We start from the raw sequence: 5,000 nt of genomic DNA, 5'->3' as shown, positions 1-5,000 counted from the left end.
CCCCAAGCTGCTGGTGGTGAGCTGGTCTGTTGCTGCTGGTGCTGGACCCTAAAGAAAGGGCAGTCTGAGACTGTGTGTAAGTGCAGATGAAGCGATTGTGAGGCTGGTGCAAAACAGGATGTGCAATTGGCCCTCTGTAAGAAGTTTGTGAAGGAGGGCAGTTTGTGAACAGAAGAGTGCAGGCGTGTTTGAGAGCAGCAGGCTCCAGACCGGCGGGCTGTCTCAACACAAGAGGCCTGAAACAGGAGTGTATTCTGCCTACGGCCATGCCACTCTGAATGCGCCTGATCTCGGCTTATCTCAGAAGCTAACCAGCGTCAGGCCTGGTTAGTACTTGGATGGGAGACTTCCTGGGAATACCAGGTGCTGTAGGCATTTTTCCTTTATTAAAATAAATTAAAAAACAGCAATAACACTAAAATACACTCTTTCTGATGGAAAATTGAGAATCTTTCTGCACTTCACACTCACCCCAACCTGCTGGTGGTGAGCTTGTCTGTTGCTGCTTGTGCTGGGCCCTTAGAAAGGGCAGTCTGAGACTGTGTGTAAGTGCAGATGAAGCGATTGTGAGGCTGGTGCAAAACAGGGTGTGTGCTTGGACCTCTGTAAGAAGTTTGTGAAGGAGGGCAGTTTGTGAACAGTAGAGTGCAGGTGTGTTTGATAGCAGCAGGCTCCAGACCGGCGGGGTGTCTCAACACAAGAGGCCTGAAACAGGAGTGTATTCTGCCTACGGCCATACCACCCTGAATGTGCCTGATCTCGTCTGATCTCAGAAGCCAAGCAGCGTTGCCCCTGGTTAGTACTTGGATGGGAGACTGCCTGGGAATGCCAGGTGCTGTAGGCATTTTGCCTCTTGCAGACAGTAGGTGGTGCACGTCTTAGAACAAATGCATAGAGTCCTCTCTAATGTTACTTTTCATTTATTATTTCTTCTACTCTTTTTTCCTTTCTTAAAATAAATAAAAAAACAGCAATAACAAAAAAATACACTCTTTCTGAAGGAAAATTTAGAATCTTTCTGCACTTCACACTCACCCCAAGCTGCTGGTGGTGAGCTGGTCTGTTGCTGCTTGTGCTGGGCCCTAAAGAAAGGGCAGTCTGAGACTGTGTGTAAGTGCAGATGAAGCGATTGTGAGGCTGGTGCAAAACAGGGTGTGCGATTGGCCCTCTGTAAGAAGTTTGTGAAGGAGGGCAGTTTGTGAACAGTAGAGTGCAGGTTTGTTTGAGAGCAGCAGGCTCCAGACCGGCGGGCTGTCTCAACACAAGAGGCCTGAAACAGAAGCGTATTCTTTCTACGGCCATACCACCCTGAATGCGCCTGATCTCGTCTGATCTCAGAAGCTAAGCAGAGTCGGGCCTGGTTAGTACTTGGATGGGAGACTGCCTGGGAATACCAGGTGCTATAGGCATTTTGCCTCTTGCAGACAGTAGGTGGTGCACGTCTTAAAACAAATGCATAGAGTCCTCTCTAATGTTACTTTTCATTTATTATTTCTTCTACTCTTTTTTCCTTTCTTAAAATAAATAAAAAAACAGCAATAACTCTAAAATACACTCTTTCTGAAGGAAAATTGAGAATCTTTCTGCACTTCACACTCACCCCAACCTGCTGGTGGTGAGCTGGTCTGCTGCTTGTGCTGGGCCCTAAAGAAAGGGCAGTCTGAGACTGTGTGTAAGTGCAGATGAAGCGATTGCGAGCCTGGTGCAAAACAGGGTGTGTGCTTGGACCTCTGTAAGAAGTTTGTGAAGGAGGGCAGTTTGTGAACAGAAGAGTGCAGGCGTGTTTGAGAGCGGCAGGCTCCAGACCGGCGGGGTGTCTCAACACAAGAGGCCTGAAACAGGAGTGTATTCTGCCTATGGCCATACCACCCTGAATGTGTCTGATCTCAGAAACTAAGCAGCGTTGGCCCTGGTTAGTACTAGGATGGGAGACTGCCTGGGAATACCAGGTGCTGTAGGCATTTCGGCTCTTGCAGACAGTAGGTGGTGCACGTCTTAAAACAAATGCATAGAGTCCTCTCTAATGTTACTTTTCATTTATTATTTCTTCTACTCTTTTTTCCTTTCTTAAAATAAATAAAAAAACAGCAATAACTCTAAAATACACTCTTTCTGAAGGAAAATTGAGAATCTTTCTGCACTTCACACTCACCCCAACCTGCTGGTGGTGAGCTGGTCTGCTGCTTGTGCTGGGCCCTAAAGAAAGGGCAGTCTGAGACTGTGTGTAAGTGCAGATGAAGCGATTGCGAGCCTGGTGCAAAACAGGGTGTGTGCTTGGACCTCTGTAAGAAGTTTGTGAAGGAGGGCAGTTTGTGAACAGAAGAGTGCAGGCGTGTTTGAGAGCAGCAGGCTCCAGACCGGCGGGGTGTCTCAACACAAGAGGCCTGAAACAGGAGTGTATTCTGCCTACGGCCATACCACCCTGAATGTGACTGATCTCGACTGATCTCAGAAGCTAAGCAGCGTCTGGCCTGGTTAGTACTTGGATGGGAGACTGCTTGGGAATACCAGGTGCTGTAGGCATTTTGCCTCTTGCAGACAGTAGGTGGTGCACGTCTTAAAACAAATGCATAGAGTCCTCTCTAATGTTTCTTTTCATTTATTATTTCTTCTACTATTTTTTCCTTTCTTAAAATAAATAAAAAAACAGCAATAACACTAACATACACTCTTTCTGAAGGAAAATTGAGAATCTTTCTGCACTTCACACTCACCCCAAGCTGCTGGTGGTGAGCTGGTCTGTTGCTGCTTGTGCTGGGCCCTAAAGAAAGGGCAGTCTGAGACTGTGTTTAAGTGCAGATGAAGCGATTGCGAGGTTGGTACAAAACAGGGTGTGCGATTTGCCCTCTGTAAGAAGTTTGTGAAGGAGGGCAGTTTGTGAACAGAAGAGTGCAGGTGTGTTTGAGAGCAGCAGGCTCCAGACCGGCGGGCTGTCTCAACACAACAGACCTGAAACAGGAGTGTGTTTTGTCTACGGCCATACCACCCTGAATGTGACTGATCTCAGCTGATCTCAGAAGCTAAGCAGCATCGGACCTGGTTAGTACTTGGATGGGAGACTGCTTGGGAATACCAGGTGCTATAGGCATTTTGTCTCTTGCAGACAGTGGGTGGTGCACGTCTTAAAACAAATGCATAGAGTCCTCTCTAATGTTACTTTTCATTTATTATTTCTTCTACTCTTTTTTCCTTTCTTAAAATAAATAAAAAAACAGCAATAACACTAAAATACACTCTTTCTGAAGGAAAATTGAGAATCTTTCAGCACTTCACACTCACCCCAAGCTGCTGGTGGTGAGCTGGTCTGTTGCTGCTTGTGCTGGACCCTAAAGAAAGGGCAGTCTGAGACTGTGTGTAAGTGCAGATGAAGCGATTGTGAGGCTGGTGCAAAACAGGATGTGCAATTGGCCCTCTGTAAGAAGTTTGTGAAGGAGGGCAGTTTGTGAACAGAAGAGTGCAGGCGTGTTTGAGAGCAGCAGGCTCCAGACCGGCGGGCTGTCTCAACACAAGAGGCCTGAAACAGGAGTGTATTGTGCCTACAGCCATGCCACTCTAAATGCGCCTGATCTCGGCTGATCTCAGAAGCTAAGCAGCGTCAGGCCTGGTTAGTACTTGGATGGGAGACTGCTTGGGAATACCAGGTGCTATAGGCATTTTGCCTCTTGCAGACAGTAGGTGGTGCACGTCTTAAAACAAATGCATAGAGTCCTCTCTAATGTTACTTTTCATTTATTATTTCTTCTACTCTTTTTTCCTTTCTTAAAATAAATAAAAAAACAGCAATAACACTAAAATACACTCTTTCTGAAGGAAAATTGAGAATCTTTCTGCACTTCACACTCACCCCAAGCTGCTGGTGGTGAGCTGGTCTGTTGCTGCTTGTGCTGGGCCCTAAAGAAAGGGCAGTCTGAGACTGTGTGTAAGTGCAGATGAAGCGATTGTGAGGCTGGTGCAAAACAGGGTGTGCGATTGGCCCTCTGTAAGAAGTTTGTGAAGGAGGGCAGTTTGTGAACAGTAGAGTGCAGGTGCGTTTGAGAGCAGCAGGCTCCAGACCGGCGGGGTGTCTCAACACAAGAGGCCTGAAACAGGAGTGCATTCTTCCTACGGCCATACCACCCTGAATGTGCCTGATCTCGTCTGATCTCAGAAGCTAAGCAGCGTTGGCCCTGGTTAGTACTTGGATGGGAGACTGCCTGGGAATACCAGGTGCTGTAGGCATTGTGCCTCTTGCAGACAGTAGGTGGTGCACGTGTTAGAAAAAAAGCATAGAGTCCTCTCTAATGTTACTTTTCATTTATTATTTCTTCTACTCTTTTTTCCTTTCTTAAAATAAATAAAAAAACAGCAATAACACAAAAATACACTCTTTCTGAAGGAAAATTGAGAATCTTTCTGCACTTCACACTCACCCCAAGCTGCTGGTGGTGAGCTGGTCTGTTGATGCTTGTGCTGGGCCCTAAAGAAAGGGCAGTCTGAGACTGTGTTTAAGTGCAGATGAAGCGATTGCGAGGCTGGTACAAAACAGGGTGTGCGATTTGCCCTCTGTAAGAAGTTTGTGAAGGAGGGCAGTTTGTGAACAGAAGAGTGCAGGTGTGTTTGAGAGCAGCAGGCTCCAGACCGGCGGGCTGTCTCAACACAACAGACCTGAAACAGGAGTGTGTTTCGTCTACGGCCATACCACCCTGAATGTGACTGATCTCAGCTGATCTCAGAAGCTAAGCAGCATCGGACCTGGTTAGTACTTGGATGGGAGACTGCTTGGGAATACCAGGTGCTATAGGCATTTTGCCTCTTGCAGACAGTAGGTGGTGCACGTCTTAAAACAAATGCATAGAGTCCTCTCTAATGTTACTTTTCATTTATTATTTCTTCTACTCTTTTTTCCTTTCTTAAAATAAATAAAAAAACAGCAATAACACTAAAATACACTCTTTCTGAAGGAAAATTGAGAATCTTTCAGCACTTCACACTCACCCCAAGCTGCTGGTGGTGAGCTGGTC

At 46.5% G+C, this 5,000-nt stretch overlaps 2 non-coding genes and 7 pseudogenes across 2 annotated transcripts; all 9 read left to right on the top strand.

Annotated features, from left to right (window-relative positions):
- Positions 1-256: 256 nt before the first annotated feature.
- On the top strand, positions 257-375 carry LOC138250896 (5S ribosomal RNA; annotated as a pseudogene).
- Positions 376-725: 350 nt separating this feature from the next.
- Positions 726-844, top strand: LOC138256765 (5S ribosomal RNA; annotated as a pseudogene).
- Positions 845-1,290: 446 nt separating this feature from the next.
- Positions 1,291-1,409, top strand: LOC138254280 (5S ribosomal RNA). Its single transcript, XR_011196949.1, has one exon. It is a non-coding gene; the product is annotated as a 5S ribosomal RNA (ribosomal RNA).
- A 443-nt stretch (positions 1,410-1,852) lies between these two features.
- Positions 1,853-1,961, top strand: LOC138251694 (5S ribosomal RNA; annotated as a pseudogene).
- A 443-nt stretch (positions 1,962-2,404) lies between these two features.
- On the top strand, positions 2,405-2,523 carry LOC138256865 (5S ribosomal RNA; annotated as a pseudogene).
- A 446-nt stretch (positions 2,524-2,969) lies between these two features.
- On the top strand, positions 2,970-3,088 carry LOC138251127 (5S ribosomal RNA; annotated as a pseudogene).
- A 446-nt stretch (positions 3,089-3,534) lies between these two features.
- LOC138250697 (5S ribosomal RNA) lies at positions 3,535-3,653 on the top strand (annotated as a pseudogene).
- Positions 3,654-4,099: 446 nt separating this feature from the next.
- LOC138254599 (5S ribosomal RNA) lies at positions 4,100-4,218 on the top strand. The gene has a single exon (XR_011197258.1). It is a non-coding gene; the product is annotated as a 5S ribosomal RNA (ribosomal RNA).
- Positions 4,219-4,664: 446 nt separating this feature from the next.
- LOC138251126 (5S ribosomal RNA) lies at positions 4,665-4,783 on the top strand (annotated as a pseudogene).
- The last annotated feature ends 217 nt before the right edge of the window (positions 4,784-5,000 follow it).

Source organism: Pleurodeles waltl, chromosome 8 (genome assembly GCF_031143425.1).
Source record: "Pleurodeles waltl isolate 20211129_DDA chromosome 8, aPleWal1.hap1.20221129, whole genome shotgun sequence".
Taxonomy (NCBI): domain Eukaryota; kingdom Metazoa; phylum Chordata; class Amphibia; order Caudata; family Salamandridae; genus Pleurodeles; species Pleurodeles waltl.
Note: the sequence above shows the minus strand (reverse complement) of the source record. Positions and strands in the feature narration are given on the sequence as shown.